Here is a 15451-nt window from a genome sequence, read left to right as displayed (position 1 = left end):
GTAAGTAGCTTAAGGCAGTTTCAAAAGAGAGTGATTTTCTCTAAAAGAAGAGCATTTAGAAAGTGAAGCAACACTCTATTCACTTCGCACAGTGAATTGAAGTGTTGGAACAGACTGCTTCTCTTTCAGAGAAACAGATGTGAGTTTCTTGTGAATGCCTGTAAGTAGCTTAAGACAGTTTCAAAAGAGAGTGATTTTCTCTGAAAGGACAGCATTTAGAAAGTGAAGCAACACTCCATTTACTTCGCACTGTGAATTCAAGTGTTGGAACAGACAGCTTCTCTTTCATAGAAACGCATTTGAATTTCCTGTGAATGCTTGTAAGTAGCTTAAGGCACTTTCAAAGGAAAGGGATTTTCTCTAAAACGACAGCATTTAGAAAGTGAAGCAACACTCCATTCACTTCGCACAGTGAATAGAAGTGTTGGAACCAACTACTTCTCTTTCAGAAAAATGCATGTGAGTTCCTTGTGAATGCTTGTTAGTAGCTTAAGGAACTTTCAAAGGAAAGTGATTTTCTCTGAAAAGACAGCATTTAGAAAGTGAAGCATCACTCCATTCACTCGCACAGTGAATTGAAGTGTTGGAACAGACTGCTTCTCTTTCAGAGAAACGCATGAGAATTTGTGCTGAATGCTTGTAAGTACCTCATGGCACTTTCAAAGAAAAGTGATTTTCACTGAAGAGACAGCATTTAGAAAGTGAAGCAACACTCCATTCACTTTGCACTGTGAATTGAAGTGTTGGAACAGACAGCTTCTCTTTCAGAAAAATGCATGTGAGATATTTGTGAATGCTTGTAAGTAGCTTAAGGCACTTTCAAAGAAAGTGATTTTCTCTGAAAGGACAGCATTTAGAAAGTGAAGCAACACTCCATTCACTTTGCACAGTGAATTGAAGTGTTGGAACAGACTGCTTCTCTCTCAGAGAAACGGTTGTGAGTTTTTGGTGAATACTTTTAAGTAGCTTAAGGCACTTTCAAAGGAAAGTGATTTTCTCTGAAAGGGCAGCATTTAGAAAGTGAAGCAACACTCCATTCACTTTGCACAGTGAATTGAAGTGTTGAAACAGACTGCTTCTCTTTCAGAGAAACGGATGTGAGTGTCTTGTGAATGCTTGTAAGTAGCTTAAGGCACCTTCAAAGCAAAGTGATTTTCTCTGAAAGGACAGCATTTAGAAAGTGAAGCAACACTCCATTCACTTCGCCCAGTGAATTGAAATGTTGGAACAGACTGCTTCACTTTCAGAGAAACAGATGTGAGTTTCTTGTGAATGCTTGTAAGTAGCTTAAGGCAGTTTCAAAAGAGAGTGATTTTCTCTAAAAGGAGAGCATATAGAAAGTGAAGCAACACTCCATTCACTTCGCACAGTGAATTGAAGTGTTGGAACAGACAGCTTCTCTTTCAGAGAAACGCATTTGAGTTTCCTGTGAATGCTTATAAGTAACTTAAGGCGCTTTCAAAGGAAAGTGATTTTCTCTGAAAAGACAGCATTTAGAAAGTGATGGAACACTCCATTCACTTCGCACAGTGAATTGAAGTGTTGGAAGAGACTGCTTCTCTTTCAGAGAAACGCATGTGAATTTCTGTTAAATACTTGTAAGTAGCTTAAGGCACTTTCAAAGGAAAGTGATTTTCACTGAAAGGACAGCATTTAGAAAGTGAAGCAACATTCCATTCTCTTCGCACAGTGAACTGAAGTGTTGGAACAGACTGCTTCTCTTTCAGAGAAACAGATGTGAGTTTCTTGTGAGTGCTTGTAAGTAGGTTAAGGCAGTTTCAAAGAGAGTGAATTTCTCTAAAAGTAGAGCATTTAGAAAGTGAAGCAACATTCCATTCACTTCGCACAGTGAATTGAAGTGTTGGAACAGACTGCTTCTCTTTCAGAGAAACAGATGTGAGTTTCTTTTGAATGCTTGTATGTAGCTTAAGGCAGTTTAAAAAGAGAGTGATTTTCTCTAAAAGGAGAGCATATAGAAAGTGAAGCAACACTCCATTCACTTTGCACAGTGAATTGAAGTGTTGGAACAAACTGCTTCTCTTTCAGAAAAATGCATGTAAGTTTCTTGTGAATGCTTGTAAGTAGCTTAAGGCACTTTCAAAGGAAAGTAATTCTCTGAAAGTACAGCATTTAGAAACTGAAGCAACACTCCATTCACTTCGCACAGTGAATTGAAGTTTTGGAACAGACAGCTTTTCTTTCATAGAAACGCATTTGAGTTTCCTGTGAATGCTTGTAAGTAGCTTAAGGCACTTTCAAAGGAAAGTGATTTTCTCTGAAAGGACAGCATTTAGAAAGTGAAGGAACACTCCATTCACTTCGCACAGTGAATTGAAGTGTTGGAACAGACTGCTTCTCTTTCAGAGAAACGCATGTGAATTTCTGTTGAATGCTTGTAAGTAGCTTAAGGCACTTTCAAAGGAAAGTGATTTTCTCTGAAAGGACAGCATTTAGAAAGTGAAGCAACACTCCATTCACTTCGCACAGTGAATTGAAGTGTTGAAACAGACTGCTTCTCTTTCAGAGAAACGGATGTGAGTGTCTTGTGAATGCTTGTAAGTAGCTTAAGGCACTTTCAAAGGAAAGTGATTTTCTCTGAAAAGACAGCATTTAGAAAGTGATGGAACACTCCATTCACTTCGCACAGTGAATTGAAGTGTTGGAACAGACTGCTTCTTTTTCAGAGAAACGCATGTGAATTTCTGTTAAATGCTTGTAAGTAGCTTAAGGTACTTTCAAAGGAAAGTGATTTTCACTGAAAGGACAGCATTTAGAGAGTGAAGCAACATTCCATTCTCTTCGCACAGTGAACTGAAGTGTTGGAACAGACTGCTTCTCTTTCAGAGAAACAGATGTGAGTTTCTTGTGAATGCTTGTAAGTAGCTTAAGGCAGTTTCAAAGAGAGTGAATTTCTGTAAAAGGAGAGCATTTAGAAAGTGAAGCAACATTCCATTCACTTCGCACAGTGAATTGAAGTGTTGGAACAGACTGCTTCTCTTTCAGAGAAACACATGTGAGTTTTTTGTGAATGCTTGTAAGTAGCTTAAGGCACTTTCAAAGGAAAGTGATTTTCTCTGAAAGGACAGCATTTAGAAAGTGAAGCAACACTCCATTCACTTCGCACAGTGAATTCAAGTGTTGGAACAGACAGCTTCTCCTTCATAGAACCTCATTTGATATTCCTGTGAATGCTTGTAAGTAGCTTAAGGCACTTTCAAAGGAAAGTGATTTTCTCTGAAAGGACAGCATTTAGAAAGTGAAGCAACACTCCATTCACTATGCACAGTGGATTGAAGTGTTGGAACAGACTACATCTCTTTCAGAAACGGATGTGAGTTTTTTGTGAATGCTTGTAAGTAGCTTAAGGCACTTTCAAAGGAAAGTGATTTTCTCTGAAAGGACAGCATTTAGAAAGTGAAGCAACACTCCATTCACTTTGCACAGTGAATTGAAGTGTTGGAACAGACTGCTTCTCTCTCAGAGAAACGGTTGTGAGTTTTTGGTGAATACTTTTAAGTAGCTTAAGGCACTTTCAAAGGAAAGTGATTTTCTCTGAAAGGACAGCATTTAGAAAGTGAAGCAACACTCCATTCACTTCGCACAGTGAATTGAAGTGTTGGAACGGACTGCTTCTCTTTCAGAGAAACAGATGTGAGTTTCTTGTGAATGCTTGTAAGTAGCTTAAGGCAGTTTCAAAAGAGAGTGATTTTCTCTAAAAGGAGAGCATTTAGAAAGTGAAGCAACACTCTATTCACTTCGCACAGTGAATTGAAGTGTTGGAACAGACTGCTTCTATTTCAAAGAAACAGATGTGAGTTTCTTGTGAATGCCTGTAAGTAGCTTAAGACAGTTTCAAAAGAGAGTGATTTTTCTCTGAAAGGACAGCATTTAGAAAGTGAAGCAACACTCCATTTACTTCGCACTGTGAATTCAAGTGTTAGAACAGACAGCTTCTCTTTCATAGAAACGCATTTGAATTTCCTGTGAATGCTTCTAAGTAGCTTAAGGCACTTTCAAAGGAAAGGGATTTTCTCTAAAAGGACAGCATTTAGAAAGTGAAGCAACACTCCATTCACTTCGCACAGTGTATAGAAGTGTTGGAACAAACTGCTTCTCTTTCAGAAAAATGCATGTAAGTTCCTTGTGAATGCTTGTTAGTAGCTTAAGGAACTTTCAAAGGAAAGTGATTTTCTCTGAAAAGACAGCATTTAGAAAGTGAAGCATCACTCCATTCACTCGCACAGTGAATTGAAGTGTTGGAAGACACTGCTTCTCTTTCAGAGAAACGCATGAGAATTTCTGGTGAATGCTTGTAAGTACCTTATGGCACTTTCAAAGAAAAGTGATTTTCTCTGAAAGGACAGCATTTAGAAAGTGAAACATCACTCCATTCACTTTGCACCGTTAATTGAAGTGTTGGAACAGACAGCTTCTCTTTCAGAAAAATGCATGTGAGATAATTGTGAATGCTTGTAAGTAGCTTAAGGCACTTTCAAAGAAAGTTATTTTCTCTGAAAGGACAGCATTTAGAAAGTGAAGCAACACTCCATTCACTATGCACAGTGAATTGAAGTGTTGGAACAGACTACTTCTCTTTCAGAGAAACGGATGTGAGCTTTTTATGAATGCTTGTAAGTAGCTTAAGGCACTTTCAAAGGAATGTGATTTTCTCTGAAAGGACAGCATTTAGAAAGTGAAGCAACACTCCATTCACTTTGCACAGTGAATTGAAGTGTTGAAACAGACTGCTTCTCTTTCAGAGAAACGGATGTGAGTTTCTTGTGAATGCTTGTAAGTAGCTTAAGGCACCTTCAAAGCAAAGTGATTTTCTCTGAAAGGACAGCATTTAGAAAGTGAAGCAACACTCCATTCTCTTCGCCCAGTGAATTGAAATGTTGGAACAGACTGCTTCTCCTTCAGAGAAACAGATGTGAGTTTCTTGTGAATGCTTGCAAGTAGCTTAAGGCAGTTTCAAAAGAGAGTGATTTTCTCTAAAAGGAGAGCATATAGAAAGTGAAGCAACACTCCATTCACTTCGCACAGTGAATTGAAGTGTTGGAACAGACAGCTTCTCTTTCATAGAAACGCATTTGAGTTTCCTGTGAATGCTTGTAAGTAGCTTAAGGCACTTTCAAAGGAAAGTGATTTTCTCTGAAAAGACAGCATTTAGAAAGTGAAGCAACACTCCATTCACTTCGCACAGTGAATTGAAGTGTTGGAACAGACTGCTTCTTTTTCAGAGAAACGCATGTGAATTTCTGTTAAATGCTTGTAAGTAGCTTAAGGCACTTTCAAAGGAAAGTGATTTTCTCTGAAAGGACAGCATTCAGAAAGTGAAGCAACACTCCATTCACTTCGCACAGTGAATTCAAGTGTTGGAACAAACAGCTTCTCCTTCACAGAACCGCATTTGATATTCCTGTGAATGCTTGTAAGTAGCTTAAGGCACTTTCAAAGGAAAGTGATTTTCTCTGAAAGGACAGCATTTAGAAAGTGAAGCAACACTCCATTCACTATGCACAGTGGATTGAAGTGTTGGAACAGACTGCTTCTCTTTCAGAGAAACGGATGTGAGTGTCTTGTGAATGCTTGTAAGTAGCTTAAGGCACTTTCAAAGGAAAGTGATTTTCTCTGAAAAGACAGCATTTAGAAAGTGATGGAACACTCCATTCACTTCGCACAGTGAATTGAAGTGTTGGAACAGACTGCTTCTTTTTCAGAGAAACGCATGTGAATTTCTGTTAAATGCTTGTAAGTAGCTTAAGGTACTTTCAAAGGAAAGTGATTTTCACTGAAAGGACAGCATTTAGAGAGTGAAGCAACATTCCATTCTCTTCGCACAGTGAACTGAAGTGTTGGAACAGACTGCTTCTCTTTCAGAGAAACAGATGTGAGTTTCTTGTGAATGCTTGTAAGTAGCTTAAGGCAGTTTCAAAGAGAGTGAATTTCTGTAAAAGGAGAGCATTTAGAAAGTGAAGCAACATTCCATTCACTTCGCACAGTGAATTGAAGTGTTGGAACAGACTGCTTCTCTTTCAGAGAAACACATGTGAGTTTTTTGTGAATGCTTGTAAGTAGCTTAAGGCACTTTCAAAGGAAAGTGATTTTCTCTGAAAGGACAGCATTTAGAAAGTGAAGCAACACTCCATTCACTTCGCACAGTGAATTCAAGTGTTGGAACAGACAGCTTCTCCTTCATAGAACCTCATTTGATATTCCTGTGAATGCTTGTAAGTAGCTTAAGGCACTTTCAAAGGAAAGTGATTTTCTCTGAAAGGACAGCATTTAGAAAGTGAAGCAACACTCCATTCACTATGCACAGTGGATTGAAGTGTTGGAACAGACTACATCTCTTTCAGAAACGGATGTGAGTTTTTTGTGAATGCTTGTAAGTAGCTTAAGGCACTTTCAAAGGAAAGTGATTTTCTCTGAAAGGACAGCATTTAGAAAGTGAAGCAACACTCCATTCACTTTGCACAGTGAATTGAAGTGTTGGAACAGACTGCTTCTCTCTCAGAGAAACGGTTGTGAGTTTTTGGTGAATACTTTTAAGTAGCTTAAGGCACTTTCAAAGGAAAGTGATTTTCTCTGAAAGGACAGCATTTAGAAAGTGAAGCAACACTCCATTCACTTCGCACAGTGAATTGAAGTGTTGGAACGGACTGCTTCTCTTTCAGAGAAACAGATGTGAGTTTCTTGTGAATGCTTGTAAGTAGCTTAAGGCAGTTTCAAAAGAGAGTGATTTTCTCTAAAAGGAGAGCATTTAGAAAGTGAAGCAACACTCTATTCACTTCGCACAGTGAATTGAAGTGTTGGAACAGACTGCTTCTATTTCAAAGAAACAGATGTGAGTTTCTTGTGAATGCCTGTAAGTAGCTTAAGACAGTTTCAAAAGAGAGTGATTTTTCTCTGAAAGGACAGCATTTAGAAAGTGAAGCAACACTCCATTTACTTCGCACTGTGAATTCAAGTGTTAGAACAGACAGCTTCTCTTTCATAGAAACGCATTTGAATTTCCTGTGAATGCTTCTAAGTAGCTTAAGGCACTTTCAAAGGAAAGGGATTTTCTCTAAAAGGACAGCATTTAGAAAGTGAAGCAACACTCCATTCACTTCGCACAGTGTATAGAAGTGTTGGAACAAACTGCTTCTCTTTCAGAAAAATGCATGTAAGTTCCTTGTGAATGCTTGTTAGTAGCTTAAGGAACTTTCAAAGGAAAGTGATTTTCTCTGAAAAGACAGCATTTAGAAAGTGAAGCATCACTCCATTCACTCGCACAGTGAATTGAAGTGTTGGAAGACACTGCTTCTCTTTCAGAGAAACGCATGAGAATTTCTGGTGAATGCTTGTAAGTACCTTATGGCACTTTCAAAGAAAAGTGATTTTCTCTGAAAGGACAGCATTTAGAAAGTGAAACATCACTCCATTCACTTTGCACCGTTAATTGAAGTGTTGGAACAGACAGCTTCTCTTTCAGAAAAATGCATGTGAGATAATTGTGAATGCTTGTAAGTAGCTTAAGGCACTTTCAAAGAAAGTTATTTTCTCTGAAAGGACAGCATTTAGAAAGTGAAGCAACACTCCATTCACTATGCACAGTGAATTGAAGTGTTGGAACAGACTACTTCTCTTTCAGAGAAACGGATGTGAGCTTTTTATGAATGCTTGTAAGTAGCTTAAGGCACTTTCAAAGGAATGTGATTTTCTCTGAAAGGACAGCATTTAGAAAGTGATGCAACACTCCATTCACTTTGCACAGTGAATTGAAGTGTTGAAACAGACTGCTTCTCTTTCAGAGAAACGGATGTGAGTTTCTTGTGAATGCTTGTAAGTAGCTTAAGGCACCTTCAAAGCAAAGTGATTTTCTCTGAAAGGACAGCATTTAGAAAGTGAAGCAACACTCCATTCTCTTCGCCCAGTGAATTGAAATGTTGGAACAGACTGCTTCTCCTTCAGAGAAACAGATGTGAGTTTCTTGTGAATGCTTGCAAGTAGCTTAAGGCAGTTTCAAAAGAGAGTGATTTTCTCTAAAAGGAGAGCATATAGAAAGTGAAGCAACACTCCATTCACTTCGCACAGTGAATTGAAGTGTTGGAACAGACAGCTTCTCTTTCATAGAAACGCATTTGAGTTTCCTGTGAATGCTTGTAAGTAGCTTAAGGCACTTTCAAAGGAAAGTGATTTTCTCTGAAAAGACAGCATTTAGAAAGTGAAGCAACACTCCATTCACTTCGCACAGTGAATTGAAGTGTTGGAACAGACTGCTTCTTTTTCAGAGAAACGCATGTGAATTTCTGTTAAATGCTTGTAAGTAGCTTAAGGCACTTTCAAAGGAAAGTGATTTTCTCTGAAAGGACAGCATTCAGAAAGTGAAGCAACACTCCATTCACTTCGCACAGTGAATTCAAGTGTTGGAACAAACAGCTTCTCCTTCACAGAACCGCATTTGATATTCCTGTGAATGCTTGTAAGTAGCTTAAGGCACTTTCAAAGGAAAGTGATTTTCTCTGAAAGGACAGCATTTAGAAAGTGAAGCAACACTCCATTCACTATGCACAGTGGATTGAAGTGTTGGAACAGACTACATCTCTTTCAGAGATACGGATGTGAGTTTTTTGTGAATGCTTGTAAGTAGCTTAAGGCACTTTCAAAGGAAAGTGATTTTCTCTGAAAGGACAGCATTTAGAAAGTGAAGCAACACTCCATTCACTTTGCACAGTGAATTGAAGTGTTGGAACAGACTGCTTCTCTCTCAGAGAAACGGTTGTGAGTTTTTGGTGAATACTTTTAAGTAGCTTAAGGCACTTTCAAAGGAAAGTGATTTTCTCTGAAAGGACAGCATTTAGAAAGTGAAGCAACACTCCATTCACTTCGCACATTGAATTGAAGTGTTGGAACAGACTGCTTCTCTTTCAGAGAAACAGATGTGAGTTTCTTGTGAATGCTTGTAAGTAGCTTAAGGCAGTTTCAAAAGAGAGTGATTTTCTCTAAAAGAAGAGCATTTAGAAAGTGAAGCAACACTCTATTCACTTCGCACAGTGAATTGAAGTGTTGGAACAGACTGCTTCTCTTTCAGAGAAACAGATGTGAGTTTCTTGTGAATGCCTGTAAGTAGCTTAAGACAGTTTCAAAAGAGAGTGATTTTCTCTGAAAGGACAGCATTTAGAAAGTGAAGCAACACTCCATTTACTTCGCACTGTGAATTCAAGTGTTGGAACAGACAGCTTCTCTTTCATAGAAACGCATTTGAATTTCCTGTGAATGCTTGTAAGTAGCTTAAGGCACTTTCAAAGGAAAGGGATTTTCTCTAAAAAGGACAGCATTTAGAAAGTGAAGCAACACTCCATTCACTTCGCACAGTGAATAGAAGTGTTGGAACAAACTGCTTCTCTTTCAGAAAAATGCATGTGAGTTCCTTGTGAATGCTTGTTAGTAGCTTAAGGAACTTTCAAAGGAAAGTGATTTTCTCTGAAAAGACAGCATTTAGAAAGTGAAGGAACACTCCATTCACTCGCACAGTGAATTGAAGTGTTGGAACACACTGCTTCTCTTTCAGAGAAACGCATGAGAATTTCTGCTGAATGCTTGTAATTACCTCATGGCACTTTCAAAGAAAAGTGATTTTCTCTGAAGGGACAGCATTTAGAAAGTGAAGCAACACTCCATTCACTTTGCACCGTGAATTGAAGTGTTGGAACAGACAGCTTCTCTTTCAGAAAAATGCATGTGAGATAATTGTGAATGCTTGTAAGTAGCTTAAGGCACTTTCAAAGGAAGTGATTTTCTCTGAAAGGACAGCATTTAGAAAGTGAAGCAACACTCCATTCACTATGCACAGTGAATTGAAGTGTTGGAACAGACTACTTCTCTTTCAGAGAAGCGGATGTGAGTTTTTTATGAATGCTTGTAAGTAGCTTAAGGCACTTTCAAAGGAAAGTGATTTTCTCTGAAAGGACAGCATTTAGAAAGTGAAGCAACACTCCATTCACTTTGCACAGTGAATTGAAGTGTTGAAACAGACTGCTTCTCTTTCAGAGAAACGGATGTGAGTGTCTTGTGAATGCTTGTAAGTAGCTTAAGGCAACTTCAAAGCAAAGTGATTTTTTCTGAAAGGAAAGCATTTAGAAAGTGAAGCAACACTCCATTCACTTCGCCCAGTGAGTTGAAATGTTGGAACAGACTGCTTCTCTTTCGGAGAAACACATGTGAGTTTCTTGTGAATGCTTGTAAGTAGCTTAAGGCAGTTTCAAAGAGAGTGATTTTCTCTAAAAGGAGAGCATATAGAAAGTGAAGCAACACTCCATTCACTTCGCACAATGAATTGAAGTGTTGGAACAGAAAGCTTCTCTTTCAGAGAAACGCATTTGAGTTTCCTGTGAATTCTTGTAAGTAGCTTAAGGCACTTTCAAAGGAAAGTGATTTTCTCTGAAAAGACAGCATTTAGAAAGTGATGGAACACTCCATTCACTTCGCACACTGAATTCAAGTGTTGGAACAGACTGCTTCTTTTTCAGAGAAACGCAAGTGAATTTCTGTTAAATACTTCTAAGTAGCTTAAGGGACTTTCAAAGGAAAGTGTTTTTCACTGAAAGGACAGCATTTAGAAAGTGAAGCAACATTCCGTTCTCTTCGCACAGTGAACTGAAGTGTTGGAACAGACTGCTTCTCTTTCAGAGAAACAGATGTGAGTTTCTTGTGAGTGCTTGTAAGTAGCTTAAGGCAGTTTCAAAGAGAGTGAATTTCTCTAAAAGGAGAGCATTTAGAAAGTGAAGCAACATTCCATTCACTTCGCACAGTGAATTGAAGTGTTGGAACAGACTGCTTCTCTTGTAGAGAAACAGATGTGAGTTTTTATGAATGCTTGTAAGTAGCTTAAGGCACTTTCAAAGGAAAGTGATTTTCTCTGAAAGGACAGCATTTAGAAAGTGAAGCAACACTCCATTCACTTTGCACAGTGAATTGAAGTGTTGGAACAGACTGCTTCTCTTTCTGAGAAACGGTTGTGAGTTTTTGGTGAATACTTTTAAGTAGCTTAAGGCACTTTCAAGGGAAAGTGATTTTCTCTGAAAGGACAGCATTTAGAAAGTGAAGCAACACTCCATTCACTTCGCACAGTGAATTGAAGTGTTGGAACAGACTGCTTCTCTTTCAGAGAAACAGATGTGAGTTTCTTGTGAATGCCTGTAAGTAGCTTAAGACTGTTTCAAAAGAGAGTGATTTTCTCTGAAAGGACAGCATTTAGAAAGTGAAGCAACACTCCATTTACTTCGCACTCTGAATTCAAGTGTTGGAACAGACAGCTTCTCTTTCATAGAAACGCATTTGAATTTCCTGTGAATGCTTGTAAGTAGCTTAAGGCACCTTCAAAGCAAAGTGATTTTCTCTGAAAGGACAGCATTTAGAAAGTGAAGCAACACTCCATTCACTTTGCACAGTGAATTGAAGTGTTGAAACAGACTGCTTCTCTTTCAGAGAAACGGATGGGAGTTTCTTGTGAATGCTTGTAAGTAGCTTAAGGCACCTTCAAAGCAAAGTGATTTTCTCTGAAAGGACAGCATTTAGAAAGTGAAGCAACACTCCATTCACTTCGCCCAGTGAATTGAAATGTTGGAACAGACTGCTTCTCTTTCAGAGAAACAGATGTGAGTTTCTTGTGAATGCTTGTAAGTAACTTAAGGCAGTTTCAAAAGAGAGTGATTTTCTCTAAAAGGAGAGCATATAGAAAGTGAAGCAACACTCCATTCACTTCGCACAGTGAATTGAAGTGTTGGAAAAGACAGCTTCTCTTTCTTAGAAACTCATTTCAGTTTCCTGTGAATGCTTGTAAGTAGCTTAAGGCACTTTCAAAGGAAAGTGATTTTCTCTGAAAGTACAGAATTTAGAAAGTGAAGCAACACTCCATTCACTTCGCACAGTGAATTCAAGTGTTGGAACAGACAGCTTCCCCTTCATAGAACTGCATTTGATATTCCTGTGAATGCTTGTAAGTAGCTTAAGGCACTTTCAAATGAAAGTGATTTTCTCTGAAAGGACAGCATTTAGAAAGTGAAGCAACACTCCATTCACTTCGCACAGTGGACTGAAGTGTTGGAACAGACTACATCTCTTTCAGAGAACCGGATGTGAGTTTTTAGTGAATGCTTGTAAGTAGCTTAATGCACTTTCAAAGGAAAGTGATTTTCTCTGAAAGGACAGCATTTAGAAAGTGAAGCAACACTCCATTCACTTTGCACAGTGAATTGAAGTGTTGGAACAGACTGCTTCTCTCTCAGAGAAACAGTTGTGAGTTTTTGGTGAATACTTTTAAGTAGCTTAAGGCACTTTCAAAGGAAAGTGATTTTCTCTGAAAGGACAGCATTTAGAAAGTGAAGCAACACTCCATTCACTTCACACAGTGAATTGAAGTGTTGGAACGGACTGCTTCTCTTTCAGAGAAACAGATGTGAGTTTCTTGTGAATGCTTGTAAGTAGCTTAAGACAGTTTCAAAAGAGAGTGATTTTCTCTGAAAGGACAGCATTTAGAAAGTGAAGCAACACTCCATTTACTTCGCACTGTGAATTCAAGTGTTGGAACAGACAGCTTCTCTTTCATAGAAACGCATTTGAATTTCCTGTGAATGCTTGTAAGTAGCTTAAGGCACTTTCAAAGGAAAGGGATTTTCTCTAAAAGGACAGCATTTAGAAAGTGAAGCAACACTCCATTCACTTCGCACAGTGAATAGAAGTGTTGGAAGAAACTGCTTCTCTTTCAGAAAAATGCATGTGAGTTCCTTGTGAATGCTTGTTAGTAGCTTAAGGAACTTTCAAAGGAAAGTGATTTTCTCTGAAAAGACAGCATTTAGAAAGTGAAGCATCACTCCATTCACTCGCACCGTGAATTGAAGTGTTGGAACAGACTGCTTCTCTTTCAGAGAAACGCATGAGAATTTCTGCTGAATGCTTGTAAGTACCTTATGGCACTTTCAAAGAAAAGTGATTTTCTCTGAAAGGACAGCATTTAGAAAGTGAAGCATCACTCCATTCACTTTGCACCGTGAATTGAAGTGTTGGAACAGACAGCTTCTCTTTCAGAAAAATGCATGTGAGATAATTGTGAATTCTTGTAAGTAGCTTAAGGCACTTTCAAAGAAAGTGATTTTCTCTGAAAGGACAGCATTTAGAAAGTGAAGCAACACTCCATTCACTATGCACAGTGAATTGAAGTGTTGGAACAGACTACTTCTCTTTCAGAGAAACGGATGTGAGTTTCTTGTGAATGCTTGTAAGTAGCTTAAGGCATCTTCAAAGCAAAGTGATTTTCTCTGAAAGGACAGCATTTAGAAAGTGAAGCAACACTCCATTCACTTCGCCCAGTGAATTGAAATGTTGGAACAGACTGCTTCTCTTTCATAGAAACGCATTTGAGTTTCCTGTGAATGCTTGTAAGTAGCTTAAGGCACCTTCGAAGCAAAGTGATTTTCTCTAAAAGGAGAGCATATAGAAAGTGAAGCAACACTCCATTCACTTTGCACAGTGAATTGAAGTGTTGGAACAGACAGCTTCTCTTTCATAGAAACGCATTTGAGTTTCCTGTGAATGCTTGTAAGTAGCTTAAGGCACTTTCAAAGGAAAGTGATTTTCTCTGAAAAAACAGCATTTAGAAAGTGAAGCAACACTCCATTCACTTCGCACAGCGAATTGAAGTGTTGGAACAGACTGCTTCTTTTTCAGAGAAACGCATGTGAATTTCTGTTAAATGCTTGTAAGTAGCTTAAGGCACTTTCAAAGGAAAGTGATTTTCTCTGAAAGGACAGCATTTAGAAAGTGAAGCAACACTCCATTCACTTCGCACAGTGAATTGAAGTGTTGGAACAGACTGCTTCTCTTTCAGAGAAACGCATGTGAATTTCTGTTGAATGCTTGTAAGTAGCTTAAGGCACTTTCAAAGGAAAGTGATTTTCTCTAAAAGGACAGCATTTAGAAAGTGAGGCAACACTCCATTCACTTCGCACAGTGAATTGAAGTGTTGGAACAGACTACTTCTCTTTCAGAGAAACGGATGTGAGTTTTTTATGAATGCTTGTAAGTAGCTTAAGGCACCTTCAAAGCAAAGTGATTTTCTCTGAAAGGACAGCATTTAGAAAGTGAAGCAACACTCCATTCACTTTGCACAGTGAATTGAAGTGTTGAAACAGACTGCTTCTCTTTCAGAGAAACGGATGTGAGTTTCTTGTGAATGCTTGTAAGTAGCTTAAGGCACCTTCAAAGCAAAGTGATTTTCTCTGAAAGGACAGCATTTAGAAAGTGAAGCAACACTCCATTCACTTCGCCCAGTGAATTGAAATGTTGGAACAGACTGCTTCTCTTTCAGAGAAACAGATGTGAGTTTCTTGTGAATGCTTGTAAGTAGCTTAAGGCAGTTTCAAAAGAGAGTGATTTTCTCTAAAAGGAGAGCATATAGAAAGTGAAGCAACACTCGATTCACTTCGCACAGTGAATTGAAGTGTTGGAACAGACAGCTTCTCTTTCATAGAAACGCATTTGAGTTTCCTGTGAATGCTTGTAAGTAGCTTAAGGCACTTTCAAAGGAAAGTGATTTTCTCTGAAAAGACAACATTTAGAAAGTGAAGCAACACTCCATTCACTTCGCACAGTGAATTGAAGTGTTGGAACGGACTGCTTCTCTTTCAGAGAAACAGATGTGAGTTTCTTGTGAATGCTTGTAAGTAGCTTAAGACAGTTTCAAAAGAGAGTGATTTTCTCTGAAAGGACAGCATTTAGAAAGTGAAGCAACACTCCATTTACTTCGCACTGTGAATTCAAGTGTTGGAACAGACAGCTTCTCTTTCATAGAAACGCATTTGAATTTCCTGTGAATGCTTGTAAGTAGCTTAAGGCACTTTCAAAGGAAAGGGATTTTCTCTAAAAGGACAGCATTTAGAAAGTGAAGCAACACTCCATTCACTTCGCACAGTGAATAGAAGTGTTGGAACAAACTGCTTCTCTTTCAGAAAAATGCATGTGAGTTCCTTGTGAATGCTTGTTAGTAGCTTAAGGAACTTTCAAAGGAAAGTGATTTTCTCTGAAAAGACAGCATTTAGAAAGTGAAGCATCACTCCATTCACTCGCACCGTGAATTGAAGTGTTGGAACAGACTGCTTCTCTTATAGAGAAACGCATGAGAATTTCTGCTGAATGCTTGTAAGTACCTTATGGAACTTTCAAAGAAAAGTGATTTTCTCTGAAAGGACAGCATTTAGAAAGTGAAGCATCACTCCATTCACTTTGCACCGTGAATTGAAGTGTTGGAACAGACAGCTTCTCTTTCAGAAAAATGCATGTGAGATAATTGTGAATTCTTGTAAGTAGCTTAAGGCACTTTCAAAGAAAGTGATTTTCTCTGAATGGACAGCATTTAGAAAGTGAAGCAACACTCCATTCACTATGCACAGTGAATTGAAGTGTTGGAACA

This window comes from Myodes glareolus, chromosome 3, assembly GCF_982192425.1.
Source record: "Myodes glareolus chromosome 3, mMyoGla1.1, whole genome shotgun sequence".
Lineage (NCBI taxonomy): Eukaryota > Metazoa > Chordata > Mammalia > Rodentia > Cricetidae > Myodes > Myodes glareolus.
This window is presented reverse-complemented; position numbering follows the sequence as displayed.